Here is a 20179-nt window from a genome sequence, read left to right as displayed (position 1 = left end):
ATTATTATTATTATTATTATTATTATTATTATTATTATTATTATTAATAATAATCTTTATTTATAAAGCGCTGTAAATTTACACAGCGCTGTACATACAATCTTTTTAATTGGACGGTTCCCTGCCCTAAGGCTTACAATCTAAAAAAGACACGACAAAAAAAGGGAGAAGGGGAAGGGGATGAGGGCCAACAGTTTTTCTCTACCTCCAAGGCCTGGATCAGGGGAGATGGACTGGAGGGAGGACATAGCAATACAGGAAATGATTCAATAAAACAGGCAACAAAGGAACATCAAACATCAAATTTGTTTTTTGACTCGAATCCCCTGTTCAAAGCAGGATTTCAAGCCACAGCATCCCCAGCATGTAGCTGTCCACACTCTTTTTGAAAACATCCAGAGGAGAACTCACCAACTCTCTGGGCAATTGGTTCCACTGCTGAATTGCTCTTATTGTCAAAAGGTTCATTCTAATGTTCAGTTAAAATCTACTGTCCTGTAACTTCAAACCATTAGACCAAATCCTTCCTTTTGGGGCAGCAGGAAACAGACCTGCTCCCTCCTCTCTGTGACAGCCCTTGAGGGCAATTATGTTACCCTTCTGTCTTTTCTTTACCAAGCTGAACGTGCCTATCTGCATCATCCTTTCCTCATATGTTTTGTTCTCCATGCCTATAATAATCCTTGTTGTCATCCTTTGAACTAGCTCCAACTTCTCTATATCCTTCTTGAAATGAGGTGCCCAGAACAGAACACAGTACTTCAGATGAGGCCTGGTCCATGTAGAATATAGTGGAGCCATTTCTTCCTTTAACTTGGAAACTATGCTTCTATTAATAGAGGCTAAAATAGCATTCACCTTCTTTACTGGCTCGTGTTCAATTTATGGACAAGAACAATCCCAAGGTCTTTTCCCCATATAGTACTGCTGAGTCATATAGCCCCCACCCTATACCTATGCATTTGGTTTTTGTGGCCTAAATGTATATTTTTGCATTTGTCTCTACTGAAGTTGATGTTGTTAATTGCTGCCCAGCTTTCTAATTTTTCAAGGTCCTTTTGAATTTTATTCCTATCTTCCAATGTGTTAGCCATCCTTGTCAGATTTATGTCACCTACCAACCTGATAAGCATTCCCCTTCATGCCATTATCTACGTTATTGATAAAAATGTTGAAGAGTAATGGCCCTAGGACAGGACCAGGAGGCACTATGAAATGCAGCTATTGATTATGACTCTTTGAATATGGTTTTCCAACCACTCACAGATCACCGGACACTGTTCCCATCTATTCCATGTTTAATCAGTTTGCTAATCAAAATATTATGGGAGACCTTATCAGATACTTTGCTGAAATTCAGATACACAGTATATTCACCATTTACTAAGCTAGTGACTTGATAAAAAAAAAGATACAAGATTAGTTTGGCAGGATTTGTTCTTGACAAACTCATGCTGCCTTCCACTGATCACAGCATTGTCATCAAGATACTTGCAGACAGATTCCTGTATAATCTGTTCTAATATTTTTCCTGGTATTGAGGTCAAGCTGACTGGTCTGTAGTTGCCTAGACTGCCTGTTTTGGTAGTTATTTTTAGTAAGTAAAAACTACAGAGAATAAAAATTGAATAACACAAAGCGCAAACAACAAAACTACAGAATCTACAAAATGCATTACAAACTACAAAAAAGTACAATACAAAAATGCAACCTACAACTAATTTTTTTTAAAAAGAGGACTTTCAACTAAATTCCACCCCCTCTTCTTCATATTATACATAATCTATATATTTAATTTCTCTCTGTGTATGTCGTCCTTCAAGTCACCTGTTGACATCACCTGTTGAATTTCATAGTGGTTTCTTTGGCAAGCAATACTCAGAGATGGTTTGCCATTGCCTTCCTCTGAAATACAGCCTACAGCACCTGGTCTACCTGGCCCCATCCAAGTACTAACCGGGGTGACCATGCTTAGCTGCTAAGATCAGACAGGGCCAGGTGCCTTTAGTGTATTTACATCCCTTTATAAAAAGTTTACACATAAGTAATCTCCAGTAATGTACTTTCTATTTTTTGTAACACCTTTACTCCATGCTATATTATGCAGTAGCTATAGTACAAGGGCTGATTCAATAGGCCATAAATGAAGGAATTTCAGGCTTCTTGACTGTTTATTTAAGCCCAATATAGTGTACAACATTGACATTATATCTTCTTGGCAGCTGGAGCTAAGTATGTGTTGCTTTAAACACATTCATACATGTTCTCCTCCTTTCTCTCACAGTAATACAAATGTGTGATGTATGAGTGACTTTGCTGATGAAGTAAATGGGAGTTGGAAAACTTGGAGCACTGTTTGCATTGTAGATTATGGAACAGAGAAGGGGAAGAGATAGGAAGCTGCTGTTTTTAGTAGGAGCCATATTTATCTTGTTATAATACAGTATCTAATAGCCGTCCTATAAGAAAAATGAAAAGATCAGCATTTTGACATTCTTATTCCATATGCTTGCACCTGATGGAGTTAAGCACTATTCAGCTGAATTCAAGTGCTTGCCAGTTGATATACTTGCAAAATGCCCTGATACCAACAGGCTCAAGTAATGCTACAGTAGTCTTGCAGTAATATATAATGTAAAAATTCATGCTTTAAAGCTTTCACACAACAGTGCATTAACAACAATATGCATTTTGTTTTCAACGTAGGTTTCCCCCCCCTTGTCGGATCTACAGATTAAATTATTTTACGTCAAGAGAGTCACATATAACCTCTATATTTTATTTTGCAGTCTGACCCAAGACACCTAGCTAATACCATAAGCAACATTTCAGAACATGACTGGTGTACTGGGTACTGATTCTTCTTTATTGTTAATTAAAGTGGTATGCTTGATTCCTGTTCTATCCGATAATGGCATTAGCTTTGCTTATCTTAGCAAAGAGCCTTTAATAAAAGAGTGACATTTCCCTTTTTGTCTGTTTTATAAGAACCTAATAGGAACCATTCTTTTTAAAACCAGTCTGCTTTGCTCAGCTTAGAAGAAAATTGTTTCATTAGAGTTTAATTATATTGCTAGTTTATGTTTAAAAATCTTACTAGTACATCAATAGTATTAACTACTTAAAAGGTATATGGAATTATTTAAGAATTACAGTTTATAGAGGAGGAAATACAAGTGATATGGACATAATTTTCCAACACCTTTACCCCAAATCTCATCTTTTATGGAATGTAGTTCATAGGTAGCATTCATTTATCAAGTTTAAGATTTCACTTGACAATTTTTCTCATTGAGTTAAATCTAAACCTACAACAGTGGAATTTTATTAATGAAATAAGGTTGTATGTTGGGCCTTGGGTTCCTATTTTCCCTGCACCCATCTGCAAAATAACTCCTTCTGATCATAGAAGGAACAGCCAGCATGACTCTAGAGACCAGGGTTTGAATTCCCATTAAGCCATGGAAACCTATTGGGTGACCTTGGACAAGGCACTCTCTCAGCCTCAGAAGAAGTCAAAAGCAAAAGACGTACAAGGACCTCTGAACAAATCCTGTCAAGAAAACCCCCTGAAAGGTTTGCCTTAGGGTTGCTATAATTGAGAAAGGACTTGAAGATACAGCACAACAATGATAATGGAGGGGCACCTTTAGATCCAGTCCACTGATTTCAGTGAGATGTTGGAGATTATCAGACGGAGGATGGGAGTGAAGTCCATCCTTATCCTGTCCATGCAGCGATCACGCAAAAGACATTCACACATTCACATTGATCCTATCATTAAACTGTCAGTGTAGTGAAATTGCATTAACACATTCTTCCGTTAATACAAAATGAAGGGCAAGGAAGGGACAATTCCACTTCAGTGACAGGACAATGAAAGGATGAGCATGATGTTATGTGAAAGTCTTTCGGGCGATCACAGTCAATTGCAGTTTAATGATGGGACATTGACAGGATAAGCATGATGTCACATGAAAATCTTTATGATCATGATATAAGGATGGAAAAAGGATGGAACAAGGATGATCCGTTCCCCCGTCTGATAATCTTCATAGTTAGAAATATATGGTATATTTCACATGGCTAAATTCTCCAAGTGAAGTTCACTGCTTTCCTTTCAGATTTTACTGAGGAGGGCAATCTTTCAATGGGATATTTCAGCTCAGTGTTCTCTTTTTACCATTTCTCTTAGACAGCATTATAGGCTTTTGCTGACACACAGCAAAAGGGCATAATCCACAGTGGAAGGAAGAGCCAAGAGGATAGAAGATGGTCCAATAACTAATTGCCCTAAGGCAAGCAACATAACAAGAGATTGTGCCAAACCATATAATGTGGCTATGCTGGACCTAGGAGTTGCTAAGTATCTGGTCTTATTTCAGCTCTGGAAAGCTTGTCCCTTATGGGACTGGCAGGTGTCTCTTTTTATAAAAGGAGCCTCCTATTTGAGGGTTGGAAAGTTTTTCATTTTCTATAGACTGAACAAGATGACAAAAAGTCCCATATTTTTGAGTGTGGGCCCTTTATGAGGACAAAAATGTATGCCTTGAGTAATTTATGAGTATAGACAATATATGGTTTTTACAGAAAAACACATGGCTAAGTTAGCAGAAATCAACATTGGTATTTAGGTAGAACAAAAACATTGATAGCTACTTTCCAATTGTTCATCCTGCACGTGTGAATTTTGTCTTTTATTGCTATTTTGAAAGTCTGGCAAGATTACCTGAATCTTACTGGCAGGTATTATGCTCTCCTTGAGAATGCAGAGCTACCAAAGTGGAAGTGAGAGGCTTGATCCTTCTATGCCCACAATGTGAGCCATAAATTCTCACCAAATATTTAACTCTGGTGATACTTCATCAGGTCTCAACATAGAAAGGATAGTGGGTGGAACAGACTGACCAAGGTTTTCATCTTTAAAAAAATATTTCTAAAATGTTTTTTTTTTTTTGAAATAAAATTGAAAGCAGCATTTCCCTTTCTTTTTCCTTCAGGTTTTAATAGGCATGTATTTGCTAACTGCTGCATTTGGAGTAGGAGTCTGGCACAGGCCTTTCATCTTTGGTTATTACCTCACAGACACACTAATAATCCTCCTTATTGGTAAGCAATTAAAAAACACACAACACTACAGCATGTTTATGCCAGTTCAAATATACTTTTAGGATACTTTGTAAGTGATGTTTCTTCCATATATTTATAGTGGGCCCTTGGTATCCAATGGCATTTGGTTCCAGGACCCACTGTGGATACCTAAATCCATGGCTGCTGAAGTCTCATTAAAAATACCGGCACGGTAAAAGGGTGTTCGTTATATGAATGGCAAAATCAAGCTTTGCGCTCTCTCTCTCTCTCTCTCTCTCTCTCTCTGTGTATATATATATATATGATATTTTCAAGCTGTGAATAGTTAAATCTGTGGATAAGGAACCTCTGGATACAGCGGGATGACTGTACTAAATGTCAAGACATTGAAAGCCCAATGCAGTCAATGCTTACATGCTTTAGGCTGCATTCCTGTGCACATTTACTTGAGAGAAAGCTGAGTTCTGAAATGTTACTTCTGAAGGTAGTACAATAGTATTGTTACGGGGGAGATTGCCATTACACAATTTTGCTTTTACAAAGATAACGTGTTAGTAATGTGTCAGCAGTATGTTACTTTTACATTCTTCTAAAACAAAAATCAGCTACAAATACACAAATTGGCCTAAAATATAAAACCACACCACAATATGTTAAAGGAACATGTATTTACTTAAAACGTTAGCATCATTGTTATAATATGACACTGGGAAAACCTATAATGAATAACAGTTTACTTTTAATGAGTTACTTAAACTCTCAGAGAAAGACAGAAGCATTTACCTCTGAGTAGCCCTAGATAAATAATGGGCAGCAAACCACCATTTTGCATAAGTGTAAGTGTAGAAAGCGCGGGATGAGTCCTTCCTGAATCTTGGTTCGCGAAGTAAAGCCAGAGAGAGAGAGGGAGAGAATTTCTATGGTGTATATGCCTTTACTCTCCTTATAGCCACTTCTATGCATGTTCATGCATACAAAAGTTTATTGGGGATTACTGCCAAGTAATGGAAAATGGAATTTGCAGCACAAATGTATTTATTTGCTTAATCTGATAGAGTTTCCATTCTCATTTCTTTAAAAATTCAGAATTGGTCCTGTTTGACATATCTCCCCGTGTTTAGTGCTGGGTCTCATGGTTCATAGCCTAGCCTACAATGAGATGAACTCTTAGCTCAATTAATTCATATAACAAACAAAGTAAACAGCTTCATTTATATACTGCTTCATTCTGAATTAACAGTGACTAAGCGGTTTACAAAGTATAAGCTAATTGCCCCCAACAATCAGGGTATTCATTTTAGTGACTTTGGAAGGATGCAAGCCTGAATCGAGCTTAAGCTCTTTCGCTGGTATTGAACTCACAACCTTATGGTTTTGAGTGAGTGGCTGCAGTACAGGCCTTTAACCACTGCACCACCAGGGCTCCTAATGACAGCTGGTCTAGATTTGGGCCAGCCTAAAGGATCATATATCTATCCTAACAGTATCATATAATCCTAGAAACATAAAGTTGGAAGGGGCCTCAGCGGCCGTTGAATCTAACAACCTATTCAGTGCGTCATTTCGGGGATTAGAAGAGTTAGAGGATTGCATTTTGAATACAGAAAGACAGTTTAAGGACCGGGGTATTAATTCAGCAGGTATATGTTTTATGCAGATGGTTGAGCGCCTTGCCTTAAGAATGCTTAATGGGAATTTATTATTTGATCCTTGGGGTGAGTGCGTCATTTCCAGCTAAAGCTAGAATTCCCAGTAAGTAACTGTCCAGCCTCTTTCTGAACTTTCCTCTCTGGAACAGCCCTTGAAGTCAAGAGTGCAGTCATGTCACCCCTCTGTCTTCTCTTTACCAAGTAAAACATGCCCAGCCCCTTCCACCTTTCCTCCTATGTTTTGTTCTTCACAGTGGCATCACTAGGGGGGTGCAAAGGATGCAGCCTATACCGTGGCACCTCAGAAGAGGGGTGACACCTGCTTGGGCCCTCCTCCCTTGGCAATCCTATACACACTTATGTAAGAAAATTTTATTACCTCTAGAATAGACATAGAATAGCACAGCAGCATTATATGCACATTGGCCTGGAGGTATTTTCCATTAGATATATTTATTTGAGAGTAAACATGCAAAGGACTTCAATATATGATTCTTTTTATGCCTCTTCCACTGTATTTATGGCACATGTGAATATTGTTACTGCAAGGACAGAATACAGGAGAGAAACTGAGTGCCCAGTGTGCCAGTGTACATTTTATATTTACGTTACATAGTGATTTAAAGAGAGGCTATTTTGTCTCACATGTGAAAACACGTTAAAATGTTGATCTTTGTTCTTAATTTTATAGATAATGCTTATTTTGCTGACAGCAGTATGTGTGTGTGTGTATAAATAATTTTTTTAAAATAAGATTTTTCTGGGTACTGTACATAGATTAAAAAAAAGTCAGGCTACAGGCTTTAGGTATAAAAAGCATGGCACATTAAGTAAAAGAAGAGAGAGGGACAGAGGGAGGGAGGGAAATTTGGGCTAAAAAACTAAGGCAATGCTGTAGATCTTGAAAATCCAGCTGAAGAAAGGTAAGGAAGAGGTCAGCTGATTGCCAGGGGGGGAGGCTGCAACACTGAAAATAATCATTCAGATGGAAATAGTTTCTCTGCATGCTAGTGTCATGCTAGTGAAATGCTTTTGTGCACAGAATATTTTCAAGATCAGAACTCTTAGAAATTGATTTTTACTGTATCCTGTGACTCCTGGGATACTATCCCAGAAGCCATAAAACTGCAGCCCTAAACATTTATTCCCCTTCTTAGATTAAATTATTAATTTACATGATCATCTAGGATTCAGGGAGTGCAGGATGGGGAGAGGAAAACAAAGCACTATTAAGAGCCTCTGATACTTTTTATAACTGTTTCCCAGTGTCCTCATGGGAACCATCAAGTATTAATTGGACATCACTTAGCCATTGGGTGGCATTTATTAGTCACCGCTGAGCATTTGACAGTGACCCTCTGTTGGCTGTGATCAATACTTGGCAAAAGTATCCAAATAGCTACCGGGAGTAATGGCTGTAGATTCACTTGCTCATAATGATGGCAGCAGCAAATTGCCTGACTGACCAGGTCTTTTATTATCAAAATACACAGGAAAGCATGTTAATGGAGAGAAAAGCCAAGAAACTTCACATGTCCTTCTGAGGAACAATAAAAATAAGAATTGAAAACAAATCTGAAAACTTTTTAGAAGACAAGGGGTTGTTGAAATCAGTGAGTTCTTCCTGGCTGGAAATTGTACTTCATATGAAACAAAAACAAAAAATGTGATCAGCTCATGCTGTAAAGAGATCTTGTAGCACCTTTAAGACTAACTGAAAGAAAGAAGTTGGCAGCATGAGCTTCCATAGACTTCAGTCTGCTTCCTCAGATGCATTTACTGACTGTTAATTTTAGCCTGCAACAGTTTCTCTTCCCCTTGCTTACTTTTCTTTTGACAAATCAAACTTTAAGTTTGCTGCAGGAAATGTAGGTTTAACCTCAAGCACAATTGTTTGGTCTCTTCTCTATACTAATGCAATGCAGATGTTTTAACTGCTGTATATAAAGTCAGTTTTTTTTTTATTGCAAAGGCTCTTTTTAATAGAAACCATAACTACAGTGCAGATTAACTGTATGGCAACTCTGAGAACAGCAAGTCTGTAAATGTGCAGGCAGGTATTCAAGAAATATTTGAGCTGTTTCTTCGTGGATGACGATTATCCAGATGTTTTAGAGAGTGCAGCTGTTGTCTCTGTTTTTAGGGATAAAGAGGGGAAATTATGAAGTAATTATGATGTTAAACTAATAAACAATATGAAGAATTGCATCTGGAAGAAAATCATTTTCAAGGCTTTTTAAAACCACAGATTATGTATGTACACTGTTACATGTTATGCCTACAAAAAATATACACAAAAAGTATGGTGACGTGGACAGAGAAGTTAATGGAGAAGTTGAAGCTAAATAGTGGTACAGGGGGCAGCAGCGAACATGATATGGGGCACAGAGAAAGGAGGAGGGAACTAGAAGAAATGGACTAAGGAAAACCTGTTAACACAATAACAAAGATGGAGCCAACAGCAGTGCAGCTTGAGTTATACATAATGGCTTTCAGAATTATTTGGGTTGTACTGACATGTCTCGTATAGTGATAATTAGCAACAAGGCAGCTGAACAGCTTTAACACATTAAATTGATATATTCACAGTGAACTTTTATATTGGGTTGAGTACACTATTTACTACTGTTGTTGCAGTATACTGTAATTTATTTTAAATAGTCTTATAAAAACTAGAAAGTGCAAGAAAATGTTAGCATGTGAAATGCTCCCACAATCTATCATGTCTTTTTTGAAGATACATTGTTTTGTTCCTATCGAGTCTTCCATTCCCCCAACCCCCAGGTGCTCCATATTCTTTTGGCACTGAACATGTCAACTGCTTTGTAGGGAGACTGCTGTGCTGTGCTAGGATGTTTTTTATATTCTAAAGATTAATTGACTTCTGTAATCCTCCAAGCAACTAACCCCTCCTTGTTTCTCATTTTTCCAACTTTGGCTGTTATAATTGAGCATCTGAGTTTACTATGGGTTTATACAAGCAGAGCATGTAATAACAATGTTTGAGTGTGAAATGCTCCTAATCAGGATTCACCATTCCTTTCTCATTCTCTCTTGGGATCCTCCTGGCAAGTGATTCCATTCCCTTCTGCATGGGCAGTACCATTTTGATAACAGAAAGACTGGCACTCAAGGAATTGATATGGCTATTAGGGCATATATTATGATTGTCCAACTGGCCTTTTGTCAGACAAAGCTTGCTAGAGAATGAAAATTTCAAGTCTACTGCTTTCTAGGCAGATTGTCTCAAGACTGGGTAACATATTCAACATTGCCCCCAGCATGGATTGATATGAACACAATAAAGGGATGGAGGAGGAAAAAAATAATATATTAAATAGATAAAATGTAGAGAAGTTAATGCTGGAATACAAACCTACATTGTTTGTGTGATGTAATTCATTTCCAACAGCATATATTTAGAGTTGTTCACTGCTAGCTCAATCATTACTAAATTGATTCACATATAACTGGCTACAGCCATTACTGAATTTATGTCAATGTGGTTGAAGTGCATGAAAGCAAAGAAATAATGAAGAACATTGATTGACACACTATTAGGTATTTCAGATTTATATTTAACTAAAATCTATGTAAATATTCCAGTGTCTACTGCGAGGCAGAAGCTGATATTGTATATTTAAGAAAAATATTTTTCAGGGACACAAAGAACAAAGAACAGTGGGAATGGAGAAAAATTAAAATCTGGTTTTTCAAATCAGCTGTTTTTGGATAAATTAAATGCATCAAAATATCAAGCCTTAAGTTCAGTATAACAATGGATGAACCGTTTACATTTCTAACTCTAAACATAGTTTTATTAACGAGTGTTATAAAAATTGTTATTTCTTAATTTTTAATGTCCTGTTTGCTGTTTTGTGTGATATTACTGTAATAGTGTATATGTATGTCTTTTTGTTAAAGTTTGCTTAAAATTAATTTTAAAAACAGGTGAATGAAATCAGTAAGTACTATGCTATCATAACAGTTTCATATTCATCATAATATTCAAATCATTTGTTCAAATTGCACTAAATACATTTTAACCTTTACAGGTTAGAGTTCTTATTCAAAGATAAGCATTATTGAAAGACATGAGATGGTTAAACACAGATCCTTGTTTCTGAAGGGATAGCTATGATTTTTCCTCACACCATACACCAAGGCTGCCCATGCTATTTGGGGCTTCTAAGACTTGAAGTATAAAACATTTGGAGGACCAAAGACTGAGAATCACTGTTCTTTAGAGGGAATGTGCTGTCAAGAAAGAAGGAACTGAAACAGCAGCTCAAGGCAAAGTGTAGACAAAACCATAGAAATTTCATATTTAGCATCCTAGGTGATGCTGTTAAATCTTCTTGGCTGAAATGGGGACAAGGAAACTGAGGAGGAGACGGCAATAATCAGATACCTTTATCTTCCTGCATGTGACAGACTGGCTATTCTGATTAGGCAAATGGCATCCAGGAGATGGTTAAACACCCAACCTATCTCACTGTCCCCAGACATGCAACCTGTCTCTTCGTTCTAGGTATCAAGTTTCCTCTCATGTTCTGGATTTCCCCCCCCCCCTATTCTTTCACCTTCACCTCCACCTAAGCATAGATGACTCTGGTGCTAAACATCAGGGGCAACATCAGCATACATAGGCCTTTGAAATAGCTGTATTAGGTCAATAGAGCTGTTTTTTTTTAAGACAGAGTGACCATGAATCACCATTTATACATTTTCTCTTTCTAGTCTGCTGCATAATTCTTTCCCTTCCACAGACGTTCTACAACATTTACATGTAAGTGTCATCATAAGTAAATGCTCTATCATCCCACTTAAGTCATTGTGCCTTTGTCTTTTTACCTTTTACTGAAATACACCTGATGTTTCAATGGAGTATTTCCTTCAATCAGCAGCTTGTCTTTAAATGTATTCCTGTGTGTGTCATGTCCTGTCCAGTTTGTACAGGATGCTGTGCATTCCCCCCAGTCTTTCCAGCTATCTGATTTTCCTGTCTGTGTTCATTCCAGTTCCATAACCACAACACTTCAAAACTCAAGAGCAATGTTCTCTACACTAACACTTTTCTGGAAGCAATATTTTGTATTTAATCACCACTAATATTTCACTTGATTTCTTCACTGGTGCTATTCTAAGAGGTGATTCCCACACTGTTTTCCTTACTTCAACAAGATGCATTTATTTCACTGTTTATTTAACTAAACTAGTTGCTTTATTTAAACTATTTATTAGATGTGTTCCTGTTAAAACAATATCCTAAGCAGTTAAATGGGCTGCATTTGCCAAGTAGATTGTAACTGAAGACCAGTTTGTTATGCCTATGCAGGTAGTTTAGATAAAGTATGCTATTAATGAAGTTTTCCTGATTTACTACATATCTATATTATCCACATTCTGGTCAGTGAGCATGACAAAATAGAAATGATTACTTTTTTAATTCTAGAAGTAATTTCTTTTTTCATTCAGAAGTGCTAGGTAATTCTGGGAAAACCGTTCTTCATCTACAAACAGAAACAAGAATAGCTCAGGAAGCGTCTAAGGCAAGGATAAGAATTATGCATCCCTCAAGGTGTTTTTGGCCTGTTGTTCCCAGCATTGGCTGTATCAGCTACAGCTGCTGGGACTTGCAGTCCAAAAACATCTGGAAGAATGCTGATCTAAGGACAGCTTTAAATGTTCAGAAAAAGAAAGTATGCTCCGGAGTACTGGCTTAGACTGCTTTAGAATACAAGAATGACTTAACCTGAGCCACATCAAAACTCTCTCTGCACAGAAGAGAAGCATATTAAATCAGAACCTTTTTTTCTGCCAGGGTAAGCTCTCCACAAGCAGGGAGTCTTTGATGTAAGATTTCAGACTTCTCCCAGTACCTGAATAGCTCTAGCAGCTGCTTACTTTGAACATGTAGATTTACTGTCATTCTCTTGGTTTAGGAAAAAAATAGACAAGGTGAACAGAATTTCTGTCAGTTTTGGAGCCTAATAAAATACTTCTATAATCATCACAGTGGCTAATCTAACCTAGAATTGAGATATTGTGGGTCTAAGTGTGAATTGTCATCACAGCAGGATTTGGGGGCATTTCCAAAAACCAAAAGGACACTTCTTTATTGGATGAATCTCTGTCATATTGACCATGGTGTACTTTTGCTTTTATCTTTTAGACAGTTGTAAAAAAAAACTTCCCATTATTTATTTCTGAAACAGGGATGAATCAGACAATAAAACTGCCATTGGCATATATAAGAAAAGTGTTCTGTATAGGTAGGCTGCACTGATACATTTAAAATTATCTTTCCCTTTCCCACATATAAAGAAGTAATTTTAAAAACTCATTAGAATGCCATGTCTGGCCAGATTGTGAAAAACATTTGAAAGCTTTTTTTTTTTTTACATAAGCACAAATATATTTAGAATATGTCCCGTTTTATCTATACTTGGATATAATTTTAGAAGATGATGCTTGTTATGAGCTACTTAACCCTGAAGTCCTTGAGAAGCCATACCAGGAGCCATAGGATTTTTGCCATTTCCCCTCCAAAGGCAGAGAGAGGTTTACCCTCAAAAAGGAAACCCCAACTCCAAAAGTATCTATGCAGGTTGGAAGGGCATATCCAAAGCCATTACCTCTCAAATAATAGGCACAGCAAGAGAGTCCCTTCCATGCTGCCACGCAACCATCACAGGGTGAGAGTTGTTCCACCACTGCAGTTGATGTGGTTCATTTTCCTCCCATTGATGATGGAAAGAGAAAGTTTAATGGGGGGAAATTGGGAAGAGAGATGCCATTCCTTCTTCTCTTCTGCTCATGTGAGCCCTGGCATCATAGTTCTTCATGTGGAACGGGATGATTGCTCTGAAGGAACATCAAGAGATTACTATATATTTTGAGTGCAACTAAAAGTCCACACTGAGAGCCCCCAAGGTGTAGTGGTTTGAGGGTCAGCCTATGACTCTGGAGAGCAGGGTTCTATTCTCAGCTTAGCCATAGAAGCCTCTGGGTGACCTTGGGCAAGTCACACACTCTCAGCCCCATATAGTTTCACCTTGGGTTCACAATAAATTGGAAATGACTTGAAAGCACACAGTAACAACAAAAGTTCACCTCCTTTTTGTAATGGCAGCAGCTTTTTTCTTAGCTACTAAAATCATATTGTTTCTTGTATGCATTGTATAAATTGGTCCTGGAACAAAACATTTAGCCCTGGTAGCACAGCAGTTTCAACAATGTCCATTTACCATGAATCTTGTGTTTTGTTGAAGAATATAAATAGGACGGTTGTACCTGGATGGAATACCAAGGGATAGGAAAGAAATTTGTGTGAGGTTTCTATAAATGAATGATGGTGTTCAAGCTACAGTACTTCTCTATTTTCAGAGCATATCAAAAGAAAACACTGCTAAAGGATTCTTTATATGAGGGACTTCTACCACTGTTTTCTCCTGTGCTGCTCTTCATGCTCCTCACTACATGGGTGGCTCTCTCTCCATGTGAAATATTAGCAAAACAAACAAGACTATTTTTATGGATGGTTGGAGTTATATTCTCAAATATCGTGGTAAGTTGTTTTTTGAATTGTGGTGAATGGCAAATCATTTTTTTAAAACATAAATTCTCTTCCAGACTTATCCTAATCAATAAGATAGAACTATTTCTGTTATTCTCCCATTCCATAAAGGCTGCAACATCATGGATTTTTCAGAAAGAGGCTTTTAAGAAGGTGCAATATTATTTTAATTGCATTACTTTTTACTGCCCCATTCATACTGCTGGGCTCACTCTAGGCCTTGTTTTCGGTACAGAGAATGATGATGGTGATTTGGGAATGGTGCAGCTTTCTCCTATTGTCATGGACAGATCACATCTTAGGTTTGGACTTGGTGGGACTCAGAGATTCTGCAGTGGTGGGGGACCCATTAAGATTGTCCATCCAAGGGAGCTTATGGATCCAGATGGATTTCTAATGTTTCTTAGGGAGTGTATTGCTGTCTGTTGAAGCCCTAGTTGATCTCTGGAATGGGGAAATGACCAGAGCGGTGTACACAATTGGTACTAAGTGTCCAATTATAATGCATTCTCTGCTGCAAATCTTTTGACTAGACTACTGCACTGCACTTTTTGTGGGGATAACTTGGAAATCTTGATTGAGAATCACAACTGGTTAAACATCTGGAGTTTAGGTTGTTGGCTGAGAACAGAGTTTTAGCTCAAATATCTGTACTATCCACCAGTTAGCTTCCAGGCCCAATTCAAAATGTTCCTTTGAATCTTTCAAGATGCAAACATTGTGAGCTGTGAGTATGTGAAACTCCATTTCCTTACATAAATTCTTTGGTGTTTCAGGATCTGTAGGAAGAAGGCCTCTGGGGTCTTACAATCTGAGATATTATAGGTAGCCAGAAGTGTTTCTCTATTATAGCATTTGATCTTCTTAAGGCTCAGCTTAGTATCTTTCTCCCTGTAAAAGATGAAAAAAGCCTTGCTTTCTAGTACGTTTTTATAACCTGTTCATGGATGGTTGTTCGCACTGTTGTTTTATTCTTGGTTTGCACATTACTTTGTACATATTTTCTCATAAGTCACTTATGGTGAGAAGAATGATATTTAAAATAAAGAAAATGAACAAGTAAAAGATTGATAGGGCTTTTTATCACTGCTTAATGTTAGGGGACAGAAATGTTCATGCTCAGTGTTCATAGACAAAATGATCTAGTAATGTACACTACGTTTTCCCCATGTAGCTAACACTAGATACAGAAAGCAGGGCATGACTTATTAGAGATAGTGAGTACTGGTGATTAAATGAAATAGGCACTTTTAGTATTTTAGCTTCCAAAATAAGGAGGAAAAGAATTAAATATTACTTATACTTACATACATTTTATGCCTCCAGACATATACACAGATGGTTGCGTTCATTTAGCTCCACTTTGTAAACTGCATCCAGCCTGACAGCAATGCATCATCCCGGAAGGGACAAGATTTCTTGCAGAATGCTTTTTTTCCTGAGTGGGTGCTTTTGCTAGAAGTTTAGGCCATGTTCCTCAGCAAAAACCCCTTGCTTTGGAATTTCCTGTTCCTGATAATATCCAGACATATCTAAGCTAATAATCGTGAGATGCTTATAAGAGAAGAAATACTGACAGATGTTCCTTATTAAGCAACAGTTTACTCTGTATTCCCCCTCCCCCCCATAGGATGCATGTTTCATGGCAATGACAAAAAAATAATTACTATAGTGTTTGAAAGTTATATTTTTGGAAACCTAAGGATCTCCCCCCAATTCTTTTTCATCTTTCCACATTTCAAGAACCAAAGAAACACATACTAACTATCTCTGTTCAGGGACTTTTTTGTTTTTATTTTGCATGACACAAACTGGCCGTCACTGTAATTTCTTTACTATGGAATTCTAACACAACCACAATTCAGTCAGTGTAACATATAGCATATGTAAGCCCAGTGATTTCAGTGGAATTAAGGCTGCAACCTTATGAAGACAAATCTGGAAGTAAGCCCCCTTAAACACAGTGGGACTTAACTTCTGAATAAATACATATAAGATTTTACTTTTAAGTGGCCTTAAGTCTGGTAGATTGTGGCCACTGTGTGATGCACATTTACTTTCTCAAGTAGGAAACAAATATAACCAAAATATGCATATCACTGATGAGACTGGTTAGCCTTGTATGCCCATCGTGGCTTCCATGCTAGTTATAAAGCAGATGCAATGACTTTAAAAATTATTCTCCAGCATGACATCAAAAAAACTGATATGGTTTGCAACACCATATTGTACCTGGCAGAGGAAAAAATAAACAAAGAGGGAATTTATGGATAGTTAAGGGATTTTTTCTAAATAAAAAAAATGCGTATCCCTTGTCTGGAATTCTAAAATCCAAAGTACTCCAAAATCCAAAACCTTTTGAGCTACAATACAAGTAGTGTTGTATGTACCTATACTGTATTTGCAAGGCTGGACGGTGATGCAAGGATCTGTGAAATGGCAGGAATCCGTGCTTCCTGCCATTTCACAGATCGTCAGTCCCTCCAGTATTATGTCTTGCTATGTCTGTGCAAATACAAGTATTCCAATTTAAAAAAAAAAAAATCCAAAGTATGGAATACCTCTGGTCACAAGTATTTTGGATAAGGTATATTCAACCTATACTTCAAATTCCATGCCCTTAGCTTTCTGCAAGGATTCTGTCCTTGCAGAGCAATTGCACAATAAAAGTCTACTCTGGAATCTCCCCTCAGATTGAACTCAGCACTTGTAAAACATGCTGTTTTGGCATTAGTGTTAATGTTTGCAGTCAGTGTACACTGATTAATGTGCATGTAATGTTAATTATTGTAATCAGTTTATCTTAAAAACACCAGATCCTGTCTGATCTTGGAAGCTAAGCAGGGTCAGCTCTTTTTAATACTCGGATGGGAGACTGACAATGCATAGCAGGTGCTGCAGGCTATATTTCAGAGGTAGGAACTGGCAAAATCATCTGAGGATTCCTTGTCTAAGAAAATCCTATGAAATACATGAGATCACCATATGTTAACAGGTGACTTGAAGGCACACACACAAAAGAATCGGCAGAGTTATGGCAAATCTCAAACAGTGCTATTCCAGTTTCCCAGGCTTTCATAACTGAAATCTGTCTTCATATTCAAATTTCATTGTGTTTCCTTTGATACCATTCATTTACTTACGTTAATTCCTACAGTGCAGAATGATCATTTGCCAGATGACCAACACAAGATCTGAAGTGCTTCATTGGCTTATGGGTCCATTAGCTCTCATGGTCTTCACAGCAACGTCTGGATTTCAAGGCAGATTAGAGGAACCTATACTTATTGTATTTACCATCTTCGTCACAGCTGCTCACATCCACTATGGATTTTGCGTGGTAAAATGTGTGATTTTATTACAATTAGTAGCAAACACCTATTACTATATATATGGGAGGAGCATGGCTGTCACCCAGAATTCCTCCTTGTATCAGCTTTTTGTTTGGGTTGTTAAGTTTTTTAGCATCCAATTTCATATGTTTGGGAAATATTAATATGCTTATTAGTCATACACAGAATGATCATTTATATGCACCACCCCATCATTACAACAACAACAAAGTCACTTGATGCATCCCTTGTATCTTTTTTTTTCCAAACCACAACCCTCTGTGAATCTAGTCCAGTGGAAAAAATATTTCACAGAAAGCTGTGAAGGGCTGCAGATTCTGAGGAGGATAAAAATACTGCAGAGATAAAGATTGCTTTCAGCTCTAACCCTATCACAGTCATAATCTTCACTGATCAGTTTTATGTAACCATTTACATGTGTCATGCATGTCCCAAATCCTTTCCCAAGCAGCAACTACTACAGTAAAATAAAATGCATTAAAAACAAGATTATGGCCTGTTACAGACTGCCAAAATAAAGCTACTTTGGATTGCTTTGTAGGTATGCTATTTAAATGATGCATGGGTTCTAAGAGTCTGGAGGTCACGCCAAAGCCACACTCCATTCCTAAGCACTGGAGTGCAGCTTTGGTGCAGCTTCCGGATCCTTAGGACCCATGCATCATTTAAATAGCATACCTCCAAAGAGACCCAAGGCGCTTTATTTTGGCAGTCTGTAGCAGGCCTATATGTTTTACATGGTGGAGGACAGCCAGGTATTCGGAACAATTAGGACCCTTTTCTATTACTAACATGCTGAAAAAGGAAATTTCAATCAAAATACAGGTTGAGTCTCCTTTTTCTGAAATGCTTGGTACCAGAAGTGTTTTGGATTTCAGATTTTTTATTTTTATTTTATTTGGATTCTGAAATATTTACATAGACATAACAAGATATCTTGGATATGGGATCCACATCTAAACATGAACTTCATTTATGTTTCATATACATCTTATATACATAGCCTGAAGGTAATTTTATGCACAATATTTTTAATCATTTTGTGCAAGAAACAATGTGTGTGTACACCGTACCATCAGAAAACAAGGGTGTCACTATCTCAGCCACCCATATGGGCAATTATGGAATTTGGAGTATTTTGAAATTCCAGATAGAGGATATTCAATCTATACAGTGGTACCTCGGGATACGAAATGCGCGGGTTACGAAATTTCCGGGATACGAAAAAAATCCATTAAAAAAAACTGTTCCGGGTTACGAAGGTTATTTCGGGTTACGAAAAAATTTTTGGTGCTTTTCGGCGCTTTTTCACACGAAATCGCGGCTTTTCCCCATTAGCGCCTATGGCATTTCGGCTTGCGAATGCTTTTCGGGTTACGAAAGCGGCGGCGGAACGAATTAATTTCGTAACCCGAGGGAGCACTGTACTAGTTTTTATCTAAAGTTTCCTTTGATCCTATAGGATTAGAAGACATTAATGGATGTCAGTACTTTCTAATCAAGGTATCTTTTGTTATTATTTTAGGTGAAACAACTGAGCAAACATTTCAAAATCTACATCTTTTCCTTGAAGAAGTGCTGACAGCAATGCATTCAGTGTCTACAGTATCAATACTACCAATGTTTGTATTTCTGAACTACAGAAATGTAGAAATTTCACATGGAGCTAAAATCTCTTAACAAAGAGTGGAAGAGACATTCAAAGTGAAGCAATGCTATATGCCATTTCTAACTCAAAGTAGTTAAGATGCTTTCCCCAGTTCATTCTGTAACTGTGACAAAACACTTTTTTATCCTGTTGACTGAACTCTTTTATTCTTACCAATTTCCTTAACTACATTTCCCTACTTTCTGTAGTTTCCTGAAAGATCTTTCAAGAACTCCTCATTCCTTCCCCAATAATGTGGTGACCAAACAGTTATACCACACATATTTTTTGATCATGTATGATCACTTCATATCTAGGCTGGATCTGCTCTAGCCTCTGTTTTCTTACTAGCGTTCTGTTCTGTTCCAAATTATAAGAATCCATGGTAAATTGTTTCATCGTTACACATTATTATAAGGAAATGTTAAAATTAAATCAAGGCAAATTGGAGTGAAATTAAAATGTATTTCCTTGAATATAAAATAGTATTTAAATCCAAGGAAACAATGGCCTTGCTCTGAATAGTCAATTGTTAGGTGTTCACCTTCCTTCTCTTAATCTATTTATATTCTGCCATATTTTCTGTTTACATATAAATTAAGTTTAATTGTACTAATAATTACTGTTTGCAGTCAGTTCAACAGCAGCTATATCTTGCACGGGCTCTTCAGAATCATGTTAAGATTTAGTCCATAGTTCCCTCTGCCAGTTCCTTGAGGCACAGTTATATGGTGTCTAGAAATTATACCTCTTCATTATGAACAGAATATGCATTTATGTTGTCTACTTGAATTCATCTCGCCTGTGTATTTTGTTCTGCGGGACTAACAGGATGATCACAGTACTAAATTATGTTGGG

General features: G+C 37.3%; 1 protein-coding gene across 1 annotated transcript in view; it reads right to left on the bottom strand.

Moving 5' to 3' along the window:
- Positions 1-20179, bottom strand: part of SPIDR (scaffold protein involved in DNA repair) — a 1328422-nt gene that overhangs the window by 261532 nt on the left and 1046711 nt on the right. The window lies entirely within an intron of this gene.

The sequence above is a fragment of the Sceloporus undulatus genome, chromosome 4, assembly GCF_019175285.1.
Source record: "Sceloporus undulatus isolate JIND9_A2432 ecotype Alabama chromosome 4, SceUnd_v1.1, whole genome shotgun sequence".
NCBI lineage: Eukaryota > Metazoa > Chordata > Lepidosauria > Squamata > Phrynosomatidae > Sceloporus > Sceloporus undulatus.
This window is presented reverse-complemented; position numbering and strand designations above follow the sequence as displayed.